The following is a 16,289-nucleotide window of genomic DNA, read 5'->3' on the forward strand; positions in this document are numbered from 1 at the left end:
TAGACACAGGCAACAGAGCATGCACAATGTCGGCACTAGTACAGTGTATATCCACCTTTCGCAGCAATGCAGGCTGCTATTCTCCCATGGAGACGATCGTAGAGATGCTGGATGTAGTCCTGTGGAACGGCTTGCCATGCCATTTCCACCTGGTGCCTCAGTTGGACCAGCGTTCGTGCTGGACGTGCAGACCGCATGAGACGACGCTTCATCCATGCTCAATGGGGGGACAGATCCGGAGATCTTGCTGGCCAGGGTAGTTGACGTACACCTTCTAGAGCACGTTGGGTGGCACGGGATACATGCGGACGTGCATTGTCCTGTTGGAACAGCAAGTTTCCTTGCCGGTCTAGGAATGGTAGAACGATGGGTTCGATGACGGTTTGGATGTACCGTGCACTATTCAGTGTCCCCTCGACGATCACCAGTGGTGTACGGCCAGTGTAGGAGATCGCTCCCCACAGCATGATGCCGGGTGTTGGCCCTGTGTGCCTCGGTCGTATGCAGTCCTGATTGTGGCGCTCACCTGCACGGCGCCAAACACGCATACGACCATCATTGGCACCAAGGCAGAAGCGACTCTCATCGCTGAAGACGACACGTCTCCATTCGTCCCTCCATTCACGCCTGTCGCGACACCACTGGAGGCAGGCTGCACGATGTTGGGGCGTGAGCGGAAGACAGCCTAACGGTGTGCGGGACCGTAGCCCAGCTTCATGGAGGCGGTTGCGAATGGTCCTCGCCGATACCCCAGGAGCAACAGTGTCCCTAATTTGCTGGGAAGTGGCGGTGCGGTCCCCTACGGCACTGCGTAGGATCCTACAGTCTTGGCGTGCATCCGTGCGTCGCTGCGGTCCGGTCCCAGGTCGACGGGCACGTGCACCTTCCGCCGACCACTGGCGACAACATCGATGTACTGTGGAGACCTCATGCCCCACGTGTTGAGCAATTTGGCGGTACGTCCACCCGGCCTCCCGCATGCCCACTATACACCCTCGCTCAAAGTCCGTCAACTGCACATACGGTTCACGTCCACGTTGTCGCGGCATGCTACCAGTGTTAAAGACTGCGATGGAGCTCCGTATGCCACGGCAAACTGGCTGACACTGACGGCGGCGGTGCACAAATGCTGCGCAGCTAGCGCCATTCGACGGCCAACACCGCGGTTCCTGGTGTGTCCGCTGTGCCGTGCGTGTGATCATTGCTTGTACAGCCCTCTCGCAGTGTCCGGAGCAAGTATGGTGGGTCTGACACACCGGTGTCAATGTGTTCTTTTTTCCATTTCCAGGAGTGTATCTGTGAACTTGTTCCATATGCTTGTACCTTCATTACAAGCCTCCAATGGGGCATTGTGACAAATGCTTTCCAGAAATCTAGTAATATGGAATCTGCCTGTTGCCCTTCATCCATAGTTTGCAGTATATCATGTGAAAAAAGGGCAAGCTGGGCTTTGCATGAGTGATGCCTTCTAAAACCTTGCTGATTTGTGGACATAAGTTTCTCAGTCTCAAGAAAGTTTATTTTATTCAAACTGAGAATATGTTCAAGGATTCTGCAGCAAACAGAAGTTAGGGATGTTGGACTGTAATTTTGCGGGAACATTCTTTTTCATTTCGATAGACTGGAGTAACCTGCACCTCTTTCCAGTTGCTTGGGACTTTGTGCTGGGTGAGAGATTCATGGTAAATGCAAGCTAGGTAAGGGGCCAATGCTATAGAGTACTCTTTGTAAAATCAAACTGGGATTCCATCCAGATATGGTGATTTATTTTCTGTCAAATCTTTCAGCTGTTTCTCTATGCCAGGGATGCTTATTACTATGTCATCCATACAGAAGTCTGTCCAATGGTCAAATGACAGTATGTTTGTATGATTCTTGTGTGTGAATGATTTCTTGAATCTGAAATTTAAAACTTCTGCAACGAGTTCCGTAGTCCTGAGCATTACCCTATCCACCTTATTCTAGTCACAACACCGCAATGCATTACTGATGTATAAATTGAGGTATAACAACTTACTGCTAGTTGGCACCATTTCTCACCATGTTTGGTGGATCCATTCCCATAGCATTGCTGGTTCCATGTGGTTGTAAACATAGTTAGCTTTTGCCAAGTGCAACATTCTCATCACTTTCAGAAATTTTGGAACTGTTGCAATATCCCAGCAGTGTAATACCAGGATAATGAGCATACACAGTTGTTGAGCTTTGTTATTGCACAGTCTCACCAGTTTCTGAACCTAAACTGACTTATCTTTCCTGTAGAGACATTTAATCCTACAATGTAGGCTTTTACAGCTGGTGTCTTTGTCAGTTAAAACTTCTGGGCTGAGGGGGCATGGTTGATGGTATAAAACTGCTTCCTGACATTTCATCTCCAGCTGTGGGGGACTTTTTCTGAGATACAATAGCTAGTGCCACTAAGGCTTGAGGGGTTCTCACATTTATAGAGTGCAGAGGGGACACCATAATACATCACGTGATGCCAACTGTGTGACTATGTCTGGATGGTATCATCATTCTTGATTAAAAGTAATTGATTGCCCTTCTGTTGACATCAAGTCAACATCCATATTTTATCTAACTTCAAACCTTCTTGACCATATTATAAATAGGATAGAACGCTGCTCACCATATAGCAGAGATGTTGTGTCACAGATAGGCACAACCAAAAGACTGTTAAACTAGTAAGCTTTCAGCCAAAAAGACCTTCATTTGAGTTAGACAACATACACACATGCAGATGTAACACACACACACACACACACACACACACACACACACACACACACACACACACACACACACACACACACACACACACACACACACACACAAACCTTGTTCTTTTTCTGTTAAAATTATTATGCTTGTTATGAATCTCTATTGCTTCTCTATACATGCATCATGACACTGTGGTGTCACTGCTAAAGTGCTCATTTCACTAAATTACATTTCATGGTTCCCATCTTGAAGAACACGTTCTGCTAAAGCCAATTTTTTGGTATGTGCCAGGTGAGAGTTCCTTTTGTGCTCAGCTATGCAGATGCTGTCACTTCTTTTTGTGGTTTTAATATACACTTGTCCTCAACTGCATGGAACTTCTTACACCCCAGCTGTTCCTAAGCAGTGTTGTGGATCTTTTACCATTCTTAAGTATTCATTACTCTTCTTGGTGGGCATAAAGATCAGTTCAACCTTATACTTGGCCAAGATTTTGCCAGCACAATCCATAATTTTATTAATGAATGCGAGAAAAGGTTTTCTAGATGGCAGCCATTAACGCTCAGCTCATCTGACCTCTTCTCCTTGTTGATGGAGTGCTTGATCAATCTCCTTACTAACATATCCATTTTCCTTTTCTTGTCTGAGCAGCATAAGGCTACAGTCAAGAGAAATATCTTCAGAAAAAGCATCCTAGCATATAAATTTATATACGACATTAATAAATTTCTCTTTTTCAAAAATACTTTTCTTGCCACTGACAGTGTGCATTTTATATTCTCTCTGCTCTGGCCACATCAGTTATTTTGCTGCCCAAATAACTAAATTCATTGAGTACTTTTAGTGTCTCATTTGCTATTCTAACTACCTTAGAATCATCTGATTGAATTCTATAGCATTGTATTATCCTTGTGTTATTTTTGTTCATGTTCATCTCATAATCTCTTTGCAAGACATAATCCAAGCTGTTCAGCAACTCTTCCAAGTTCTTTGCCATGTCTCACAGAATTACAGTGTCATTAGCAAACTTCGCTGTTTCTTCTCTCTGAACTTTAATTGCTTTCCATATTTCTCCCAGTTTTGATTTATAGCTTGCTCAGTGTGCAGATTGAATATCATTGAGGATATGCTACAATTCTGTCTCACTTCCTTCGCAACCATTTCTTCCCTTTCACATCATTCTACCCTTATAGCTTCACTCTGAATTCTGAACAAGTTGTAAGTAACTATTTGCTCCTTTCATTTTATACCTGCTGCCTTCAAAATTTCAAAGAGTTTAGTCTATTGATGAAGGGTCAGTACTGCATCATGTGTTCTTGCATTTCTCTGCACCACAAACTTACCTTTCCTGACCTCAGCTTCTACCAGTTACTCCATTATTGTGCAAGTAATTTATGTCAATACAGTCATGACTTGGGATACTGATGTATCAGCAGTATCCACACCTGTCAGCATGTGCCTTCTTTGAAACTGGAATTAATACATTCTTCTTGAAGCCTGAAGATATTTCCTCTGCCTTGCATATCTTGCACACCTTGGAATAATTTTGTCAAGCTTGGTTCTTCCAAGCATCTCAAAAATTTTGAAGAAACCCCATATACTCCAGGGATCCTTGTTTCAACTTAGGTCTTTCAGTGCACTGCCAGCTTTGTTCTTACAGTATCATATCTCTCATCTCATCTTCAGCCTACTTCCTCTTCCCTTTCCATAATATTGTTCTCAGGTTTGCTTCCTTTGAACAGGTCCTCCATATAATTCTTCCTCCTTTTAGCTTTCCTATCTTTACAAGTACCAGCTTGCCATCTGAGGACTTGATATTCATATAGGTTCTTCTCTATTCCCCAGAAGTCTCTCTAATCTTTTCATAGGTAGCATCTACCTTTCCAGTAGTCATGCATGCTTCTACAGCCCTCCATTTGTCATCTAGCTATTCTTGTTGAGTCATTTTGCATTTTCCATCAGACTCATTTTTTAGACGTATGCATTTCCTTTGATATGTTTCTATCATGAGTAGTAAAGGACATGATTTCTAGTTATTAACATATTTTTCAACATCCTTCTTCTGTAAGTCTTAACATCTCTCATGAAACATATGGGGTTATGTTTTATTATGTTATGTTATGTTATGTAATTGTCTACAAAGAGTATTTCAAAGGTTTCACCATAGTTTCATCAACATACTTTAAGTTTGCACTGAGTTTTGTATCTTCAAAAGCTTTCCTGTTCTCATTCTTTCTTCTAATAATTTATTTTTGTTTCTTTATTAGCTTTCATTTACTTTATATCAACAACATACTGATATCTGGAGTACTTTTGGAGGGTTATAACACTTTTCTCTATCCAGAACACCATTTAAAGATATATTAAAATTCTGTATCATGTTCACTTTTTCTTTGAAGATATAAGCAATTATCTCATCATTGCTCAAGTTCCTCAATCAATTTTTTTAAACTTTGAATGAACATTTTAGTCTATTACTTAATGTTATCAGGCAGTTTCTTTTTCTCATAATTTTATGATACATTTCTGAATATTTTAGCCATACACTTTCTAAGTTTTTTAAATGGATAAAATCTTAATGCCTAAGTTCTCTCTGTTCATAATTTTGCAGTGCTGCATAACACTTATAAATCCACAAAGGATTTTCATTCTAAGTTGTCATCACTATGGTTTGCTCAGCAGACTTCTGGATCATTTTAGCCACTTCATCCTACCTTGCACACATGTGCAGATGTGAGATACCTTCACCAACACATAATTACACAACACTTGTTCAGTAGCCTATTGCATCATTCTCAACACTGTCCACAATAAAAATTTACCTGTTAACATATATAGGATAATTCAAAAGTAACTGCACACACTTCATGGATGTACTGTATGAATCAAAACAAGAGTAAAATGTGAAATACAGATTTTTCTGAAAATGCTTTATTTCCAATTTATGACACATAATATCATTTGTGGTAGGAATTACATTGTGGTACCGATGAGGTCGACACCAGTATCGATCTGAGTATTGTCTCTGAACTAAGCTAAACATTATCTTTGTGCAGTTCTGCCATCCAGTTCTTTGTAAAAATGGCTCTGAGCACTATGGGACTCAACTGCTGTGGTCATCAGTCCCCTAGAACTTAGAACTACTTAAACCTAACTAACCTAAGGACATCACACACATCCATGCCCGAGGCAGGATTCGAACCTGCGACCATAGCAGTCGCACGGTTCCGGACTGCGCGCCTAGAACTGCGAGACCACCGCGGCCCCTGTTCTTTGTAAGCCTTGCTTGTGTAAAGAGGTGAATAAATGAACTCCTGATAATAAGGTGTTGTTTGGTATAACTGACCCAAAAATCCATCTCACTGGTGACCCCGAGTTGTAACGTCTTCTGTTTTTGCTGTTTTACTGTGTCCGCGGCCTACGCATCGGTTATTTTCACGTGTATCACATCAACAAAACATTCAAACAATGGCTTTGGCCCAATGCCTAATGCCGGATTTTGTAATCGACATGCATCGTGTTGCGGGCGATGTACACCTGCCAGGACTGCAACACGATGCCTCTCACTCGACGATTACGCCAATATCGACAGACGTTTTCGAGCCTGCAACAATAAGTGAGGTTAGGAGTGTGCATGACTCCAGCTATCAAATGCCTTTGTTCCCACCACATGTGCCCTCCCTCATCGACGGTGCAGTTACCTCTTACGGATCTCCGTGCAGTGCGGGACCAATGCCGATTTCTGCAAATGCTTCGTTGGACAACCTACCACCGCCAGGACAACAATTTGCCATGCCGCAATCCGTGCAGTACCACGGAGATTCCTGCCATGTGGCCGGAACCGCTTTGTTCACAAATCAACCTCCTCAGCATCCGACCACACCCGCGCCTGCCTCGGTTCAGCATCAACACATGCCTTCCTGCTTCGATACCTCAGCCTGCAACAGGAACAATAACTTGTTATCTGTGCCTGACCTCCATCTCTGTCCTACTGCTACATCTCAGTGTTTTGTGCCACGACATTCACCTTATCCGCACACCGTTTTGAGTGGAGTGACTATGAACAGTGAACATTCACACATTCCGTCCGACGTTCGACATCATTTTCCACACTGTGCTTCTGGACAGCCCGCACCTCCGCAGCCTCCCTGCATCACACGGACGGGGCCGTACTGTACCGACTGTTCCGCTCGCTCAGGGAAGCAGTAAACAAGCAGCTGGGACGTCACCAGCTCCGCCCATGGACACACCCTCTCCTGCAACCAAACCTGCTGCGACCACCGAACCTCGGCCACTGCCTCTGACAACGAACTTTCCACAGGAAATGCAACCGCACTACCCATACTGTTACTTCCACACACAGTTTGGTGAGAGGGCACGGAACTGCAACCCACCCTGCTGCTTCCAAAATGCTAATCGCAGGTAGGTCCGGGTGCTGCCTCCTGCGCACAACATGACAGGCACCTCCCAGTGCTCCATTCTGTCCAGGAACAATCTGAAATTACTGACGACTTTATATTAAAGACATTTCGTTGGGATACTTTTTCCTAGCGGACACAGGCGCTGATGTTTCGCTGCTGCCTACGTCCTTAGTGTCGTCGAACATCCGCCCTCATCATACTTCACTGCAAGCCGTGAATTCAACTAAACTACAATGCTTGGGTTCAATCTCCCATGTCGTCACACTCTGCGCAAACTGCAAACTGGAGTGGACTTTTTTAGTGTGCGATATTGAGGAACCTATACTAGGCATTGACTTCTTGCAACACCACAAACTTTCACCGGACCTAGTGCGAAACACCGTGTTTCATCACCCGTCCAAAACTCACTTCCCCTGTGCTCCGTTGAGCAAAACCTCCCGTGACACGTGGGTCGGGGCTCATCTCATCCATACATACTCGTCTCTGTCGACGTTACAAGAAACAATGCACAAGTGCCTTGTTGAGCTTGAAAATGTCGCTCGCCTACTCAAGGAAAACTTTGAGCTCTCCCTCCGGCTCTACGAAACTCAGCTCCAGCTCTCCGACGCAGCAAAGGAATTACAGACAATGCAGCAAGGGCAAAGCAAGGTCAGTAAGTGCGCCAAATCTACTTGTAGTCCCAGCAATCGAGCCTCCGTGTGCTTACATCCCGCTACCCCTCGCAACTGTGCTATCAAGTCTACCATAACGTATACTGACAGTTCCACAGGACCACACCCCCTAACACCGCAGCATTTGACACTCGGCTGGACACGAGTGCGCCTGCGTGACAACGTGACAACCGTGACGTGTTCCGAACTGACAGCTCCTACCCCTCCCCTCACGGACAGCACCTCAAACTATAAAACTTCGGCTCCTGCGCGCTGCCGTGCGACCGCCACTGACAACACAGACAGTGCACTCGCACCTAGCGCTTAGCACGCAACCGTGCTGCCACAGGCCATGCCCACCGACAATGCACTCACTAATGGCTCACGAACTCTACCGAGCTCACCCGACCGCGGTGCCGCTGCTTCGGGCCGGCAGCCATCTCGTCACATTGACTCCTGGGACACTTCGCCACCTCAGCTCCCGTCGGATCCGCCGAGTGTCTCCGAACACCAGGACCACGGCTCACCTGCCCCACCCGCCACACATTGTAAACAAACAGCCCCCAGTGCCGCCGGCAACATTTCCGTCATCACCAACGGCACGGTTCACAAGCTTCGCCTCACACCAGGCCCCCCGATCTCCAGTAAACCACGTCGACTTTGTCCCGAGCGCCTCTCTGCCCTTAAAAATCAGATTTCTGAACTTCCAAACTCCGGTGTCATTGAACCCTCTGCCAGTAGCTGGTCTATGCCCATTCATATGGCACCCAAGAAAGACGGGTCCTGGTGCATGTGCAGAGACTACCATCGACTAAACTCACGAACAATTATGGACACTTACCCCATACCCAACATTGCCGACTTTACCAGTTCCCTCACAGGTGTCACCACGTTCTCTGTCATTGACTGCAAACGGGGCTAGCACCAGATCCCCATGGGACCTGAAGACATCGAGAAGACAGCAATCACCACCCCAATCTGGTTATTTCAGTTTCGATTCATGCCCTTCGGTCTGAAAAACGCAACCCAGACCTGGCAATGCTTCATGAATGAAGGGCTGCGGAGATTCAGGTTTGGCAGGCACACACTCTTCTGGATCTTGGACTGTTCCATGGACCCCTGCTATGACTGACTCTTTCACCGCCCTCAAAAGTCTTCTTGCCGAGGCCTGCAACATCACGCATCCTCATCCCAATGCACAGCTTTTCATCACCACAGATGTGAGCAATACTGCCATCAGCACTGTCCTTAGCCAGACAATCGATGGCCAGACTTCGCCTCTGCAGTTATTCTCGCTCAAGTTCACAACGCACAATGGAAATATTCTGCTTTTGACAGGGAGTTGCTCGCGGTCTATGAAGTGATCAAGCATTTCAAGACTGACGTTGAGGGACACCCTTTCTACGTTTTAACGGACCACAAGCCCCTGGCTGCGGCCATTACAAACCCACCCAGCATTTGTGCATCTGCCCACCTCGTTGCGGAACACTTTGTGTGGAGAAATGTCAACAAGGACTGCCAGCAATGGGCACGCTCCTGTATTGCATGCCAATGCTGCAAAGTACACAAGCACACTTCACCCATCCTCGGAGCCTTTTCGATCCCTCCTGGGCGTTTCTAAGATATTCATATTGACATTGTCAGTCCTCTCCCCACCTCTAAAGGCTTTCGTTATGTCCTCTCGTCTATCGGCCGAACAACTTGCTGGGTCGAGGCTGTCCCCCTCCCTAATATTATGGCAGAAACTGTTGCTTGAGCTTTCATCGAGTCATGGCTATCGCGTTTCGGATGTCCAGCTACCATCACGACTGACCAGGGCAGACAATTTGAGTCAGCCCCATTCAACGAGATTTGTAATATCTGCGGCACCCAGTGCATCCATACCACATCATATCACCTGCAAAGTATCGGGCTAGTTGAGCGCTTGCACCGCAATTTGACGGCAGCTCTTCGATGCCACGACTCTACACTGATGGAGGCCCTTCCCCTTGTGCTACTCGGCATTTGTGTGATCTATAAGGAAGACCTCAAGGGCAGAATAGCCGAGTTCCTATACAGCCAGAACATTGTTCTCCCCGGTGAACATGTGAGCCCTTCCGCTTCTCTCCCTCATTCTGACCTACCTTCCTTCGTGGACCGTGTCAGATGCAACTTCATCAACCTCTGCCTGCCAGCCACTCCTACCGTAAGGTTCACATCCCGAAATCTCTGGACAATTACGAATACGTCATGCACCGAGATGACACTGTCCGTGCTCCCCTCCAACCTCCATATACCAGCCCGTACCTAGTTCTATGGGACTCAGCCAACACCTATGACATCCAGATAAAAGATTCAGCTGTTACAGTCTCTCCAACAGACTTAAGCCTGCTCAGGTCGAGCACGCTTCTATCCCCCTTCAGGTGACGACCACGCCACTCACTGTCGTGGCTCACAACGCTCCGACCACTCCCTCCACGTCGGACTTACACACTCGGTCGAGCGACTTCCTGCTCCATTCGTTGAGCTCTCCTCTGACCTCGCTCTCTACTGCGGTCTCATGCACTCCATTGAGTGACCCCATGCTCCCCATGTCGAGCTTACCTACGATCACGCCCTTGCCGCTGGGCCCTTCGCCAGTCCCTTCGACCTCTCCCCCTTCGTCTGCCTTGCCCTGTTGAGGTTTCTCATGCCCCCCCCCCCCCCATCTTGAATGTGCCCTCACTCAAGGTGTGTGTGCCTGTTCCCCTGGACATAATCCACAACACATCTATAATACTGTTCATCGTGTGTTTCCCTTCATCCGGTGCTAATGACACAACTTCCGCCATTCCCTGCCACCTGGTGAAATGTGTTCCCCTCTTGCCCGATGTCAACCTGGACATGCTTCGTGTGATTGCCATGCTCACTGGAGACATTGTCGTCGTCGCTCTGTTGCTCCCACAAACCGCCGGCCTACCTGTCACTGCACGACCAGCGCACCCGGTACGACGCCCGGTGCACTTCAACGACTTCCAGGTTCAGTGACCGGACCTTCCTTGATGACATCTACCCAAACAGCTCCCCAACAACGCTGTTGAGCTGACCGTGGTCCAGCTCCCGCTGACCACCCCTGCTGACGCCGTAGTCACCCCCCCCCCCCCCCACGCCCCCTCCCACCCCCCCCGGCCTCTCAATAGTACTCCATACTGCCGTTCTTCGAGGTCGACACCAGTATCGATCTGAGTATCGTCTTTGAACTAAGCTAAACATTATCTTTGTGCAGTTCCACTATCCAGTTCTTTGTAAGCCTTGTTTGTGTAAAGAGGTGAATAAATGAACTCCTGATAATAAGGTGTTGTTTGGTGTAACTGACCCGAACATCCACCTCAACATCATGAGCCTGCAGAGGCTATTGGTATGTCGTGTTTGCCTGCATATTGACTGATGTTGCTTTGTTGATGGTGTACCTGTTCATTTCAGTCAGGAGACAAGAGAGTATGTCAAAGTTCTTTATCCCAATAAGTGTGTAGGTCATGCAGGACCAGTTGCTTGACCCACCAGATCTCTGGAACTTAACATCCCGGACTTCTATCTTTGCGTCATCTCAATTAGTTTGTGTATGGTGCTGGAATTGAGAATATAGCACAACTACAGCAGCCAACTGAAAATAGCTGTGCCACTGTGAAGAATGAGATGAACAGAGTATGCAACATTCTGAGTGCAGTAAGAAGTCAAGCACACCACTGTATTCAGTAAACAGTTGAGTTGAATTTCAGTTCCGTTTGTGTCCTTGCTTTCTGAGATAAATTAATTTTGTGTGCACTTGTGATCTCTAATCTGTTGCATAACTCTGAAATAAAGCCATTTCAGAATAAACTTTATTTAATGTTTTATTTTTATGTATACATTACACCCACAAAGTCTTACAGTTACTGTCGAATGACCCTGGATATTTCAGTGGAGCTGTAATAATCAGCTGGAATGTTTCCATGTGTACAAACACTAATTGTACTATGGTGACATTAATGAAATTAAAATAAAGATTGATGTCCATAAGCATGTACTATAAAACATCTTTGAGATATGCATGACACTAACAATAACTGATGATGTTCAGCTTCAAATATTTAAATCACAATAACAGTTTCCAAATATGTTGCATATGTTGCATATTGCTCCTGGGATGCCCTAGATACCTAGCTATGAATGTTTTATTTGTATCTTAGCTAAAGTTTAAAGGGTAGATTCTTAAGCACAAACTGTATGTAGGTACACAGTTTTAAAAGAAAGAGATAAACCAAAACATTTAGGACAACAAAGGCTTTGAAGAATAAAAATAAATGAATCAAATCATAGATTAACTAATCTAGAGAAATTTTATGGTCCATGATAAAATAGTATTAACATACCATTAAGTATCATTTCTCTAGAAAAGTGAGTAGTAATGTAAATAAAAGACTTGTAATTTTGTAAAATGTAGATACAAAATGAAGCTGTAACCAATTTCTCATCACCACTGTCATGCCATATACATTCAGTAGACTCGCCTTCAAACTTTAAAATGTATAAAATAAACACTGCACAACAATAAGTGCAAGCCATATATTATAAGGAACCACAAAATGCGACAATACTTGTAGAGATCAAAATTTATCAATATTTTTGCTGATAGACAAAAGTTGCAGTGAAGGATAAGGAATAAAAAAGCATTTACTGAGGAAGATAGAACAGCCCTACTTCTTCTGATATCACTTCTAATAAACACATTACACTATTCTCCAATTTTGATATATAATGTCTACATAGTATTTGCAATAGCATAAAAATTCTTAAACAACAGTTATTATTCAAACTCCTTATTGTTTAAATTTTGACTCACATCTGGTTGATTAAAATGATATACAGAAATATTATACTGGTACATGAGAAAATATTCAATATTTAAAATCCAGAAGAACCATCTGCACTTAAAATATACTAATACCTCATTCTGCAGCCCAGAAAAGAAACTTTGACTACTTCCAAAATTTCATAGTATAGGGAATATTAATATGCAAAAATAAGGTTCTCATAAGAAACAGAGATTGTAAAATTAGTAGGATGTAAACACATTTGAACCATTAATGAGAAATCCTGTTAGTTAGCAAAATATTTCAAATACAAAATCTTTTCTAAAGCAATTTTGGTGGGCTTTGTTAGAAAACATTGGTTAAATATGTTTGCTTGTAAATCCACCCACAAAAGTGAAACCCAGTATCAAAGCTGTTTAAAGAATGCACAGCCGATAGTTAAACAAAATAATTCTATTTCTAACTCTGTAGAAGTATTGCCAACAACTCCTGTCTTTTATGCTATTATCAAAAATGCAAGTGATTTGTATTTAAAGATTTTGTATTAATTTTTAAAAAATTCCTGCATGAGCCTGTGAGATTACACTTACGCTTCAGTGCCAACAGGGCTGCGAAAACTTTAATAGGTGAAGAACACTCTGTTGGCATGAGCAGAGTCTATCCTCCCTAGTACAGCAGTCAAAGGACTGAAGAGTGATGATTAAGAGACTGGGAACTCCCAAAGATAAATGCCAATGTGGCACCTTTCCACAGAAAATGGCACATTTTGGGAGTAACAAAATTACTTCTTTCTGTAAACGTGTGGAATAAATTATACAAATAATACAAGCACACCAATTTCACCACATCAATGTGATGAGTGCAGCATGACTAAGATTTCATCTGCACTCCAAAAACCCTGCATGTAGGGAAACCAGTGATTACTCAGATGAAAGACAAGAAACTCATCCACAATAATGTGTGTGTGCAACACAACCTATGGTTGATACCCCCTTTAACTGAAGCATGAGGCATGAATCAGACATTATACTTAATTAATGATGAGAATAAGTAGCATATATATGATTAATTCTGGCCATAGTGCCAAACGAGTGAGGCCAGTAACAATTTTGGTTGCTACATTAAATAAAACCATAATAATTATTTGCATGTAGAGTGTAATATTGTGAATACGATAGGGATAAATAGCATAATTTAGTTTTAAGTGCATTTTTTGTCATGTAGATTAACTTTTATTTAAATTCTGTTTATTCTTCAGCCAGACATGTAATGTGAGGTACAAAATGATCAGCATACTTACTTTGAGTATAAGGTTAATGATATCACCAGGAATACTAAATGTACATTTATGAATATACACTTTGCAAAGGTAGCACAACAAGCCACTAGGATTGGTAGGGCAGCACAGACAAATAGGAGCAATAAGTTATGCTCTGGGGGTGGAGGGTGAGGGGGAGGGGGAGGGCGATTTGTGGACTGTGCAATGGCTCGTGAGCAGTATTAGCAGCAAGGTCAGAACCATCATAAGCCATTAAATGTGTTGGAATGTGGTACATTTATATTGCTAGTATCAACAATATCAAGAGGGATATACACACAGACACAAAACAATCAGTCAGTTCCTTGCCATTCATGAGTTCACATTAGAAAGAGAGATGTACATTGTATTTAACTTTTATTTAACAAATACTATTAATAGGTAGCAGAGTACAGTTGTTTAATAAAAAGGAATTTTTTATTCAAAAATGAAGTGATAAGTTATGAACTAAAAAAGAAATCTGTAATGCAAAATGTTTGTTTTGCAAAACTGGATGTAGCTGACACCAAGATACCAGTGTTTGGTAGAGAAGATTATGGAAATGGGAAACAGCAAATCAAGTATGTGAAAATGACGAAATGTTAAACGTTTTCAAGAGTAAAAACAAACATGGACAAGGAGGATACTTGGGAAGAAGAAAATCTGACTGCAATGAACTACATATGTGGAGCAATTTCAAACGAGCAACTAGAATTCATGAGAGATAAGGAAACTGCATTTGAAATAATGAGAAAGTTCAACAAATTATACTCAGAGGAATGGACTGCACTGCAAACTGCTTGCAGAAACAAATTGGACAAACTGAGATTTAAAGAGAATTCTTATATGGCAATACTCTTCATTATTTTTGAGAAAAAAGTGAATGAATTAAAATTAGAGTGCACAAAAGTAGCAGAAAGGGAGAAGTTAAACAACAACCTGAGAACTTGCCAGAATCTTTGAGATAAATCAGGGACTTGATCAATGTTTCAAAAAAAGAAGATCAAAATGGTTCAAATGGCTCTGAGCACTATGGGACTTAACATATATGGTCATCAGTCCCCTAGAACTTAGAACTACTTAAACCTAACTAACCTAAGGACATCACACAACACCCAGTCATCACGAGGCAGAGAAAATCCCTGACCCCGCCGGGAATCGAACCCGGGAACGAATCAAACAGAATTGTATGTTAAAAGCAAAATTAAAGTGTTTGATTTAAGAGGCAAGAATGGAAGTGAGGATACAAAATCCAATGCATTTCATGAATCTGAGAAAAGTAAGCAGGGTAGTGGGGATAAAAACAGCTGGTCATGTGGTTGAAGTAAACAGTGTCATTCCAGAGGTGGACATCATCCAAGACACAGAGGATATCAGGAGAACAAAAAAAGCATAAGCAGCTTTGTAACAGAGGTACAACCTACAGTGACATGTAATAATGTTGAGCCAGGTAACAATGTACACATTAATTGGTTATTAGACAGAGGTTGCACAAATTGCATTGCTAATAATGACAATTTTGTTTCTGAGTGCGTAACTTTAAAAGACTCTGTGGATGTAAGTTATATGGATGATAAAGTTCTGGAAGATACAAAAACAGGAGACACAGCTAGTTATATCCCAGTTTATAATGTATTTTACATCAAAGAAAATCGATTAGTTATGCTAAAGTGGCTGAAAAACAAAATTATTATGCATGCAATATCTGATTTTTTTAAGGACAATAATTTACTTGTGAGTGTTTTGAAAGAACATAGGTTGTACAAAATGACAAGTAGAATTTATAAGAAAGAGATTAATGTTAATAGTGTGGGTAGTAAGGATACTATGTCAGTAAAGCAGAAATAGCATCATATACTTGGAAATGTACATTTTAACAATCTGAATATGTTGTGTAAACATCAGTTAGGAGGTGGATTGCCAACCAATATAGAATCAAAGTTTATGAAGTAACATTTCTACTGAAAGTAAAATGCAAATTTTACATTTTGAAAACAATAGAAGCAAAACAAAATAAACATTAGAGATTATTCATACTGATATGAATGGGACTCATTCAATCCATGGTTTGCGTGGGTAAAGATACTTTCTCACTTTTCTTTATGATAAAGCACCTAGACTTTACACTGTCAACTCTAAAAGTCAAGTTTATGAATGGTTTGTGGAATACAGTAGGACAAATGGAGATCGGGCTGCTGCTGGAAGCATGTTCAGAGAGCTGAAATAGTTAAGGCAACAGCTCACGACAAGCAAGAAGTCTGGGTTTGAGTCCTGCTCTGGCAAATATTTACACTTGTTTTGAAATATTCTACAGGTGATGCAAAACCATAATCCCAATTGATAAGTCCATTATTAACTGAATGCTGCTGTTGATCATCAACACAGTGTC

General features: G+C 42.9%; 1 protein-coding gene across 3 annotated transcripts in view; it reads right to left on the reverse strand.

Annotated features, from left to right (window-relative positions):
- The window catches only part of LOC126471526 (solute carrier family 22 member 7-like), a 218,620-nt gene that overhangs the window by 57,290 nt on the left and 145,041 nt on the right, over window positions 1-16,289 (reverse strand). The gene's annotated exons all lie outside the window — the stretch shown is intronic.

The sequence above is a fragment of the Schistocerca serialis genome, chromosome 3 (genome assembly GCF_023864345.2).
Source record: "Schistocerca serialis cubense isolate TAMUIC-IGC-003099 chromosome 3, iqSchSeri2.2, whole genome shotgun sequence".
NCBI classification, from domain to species: domain Eukaryota; kingdom Metazoa; phylum Arthropoda; class Insecta; order Orthoptera; family Acrididae; genus Schistocerca; species Schistocerca serialis.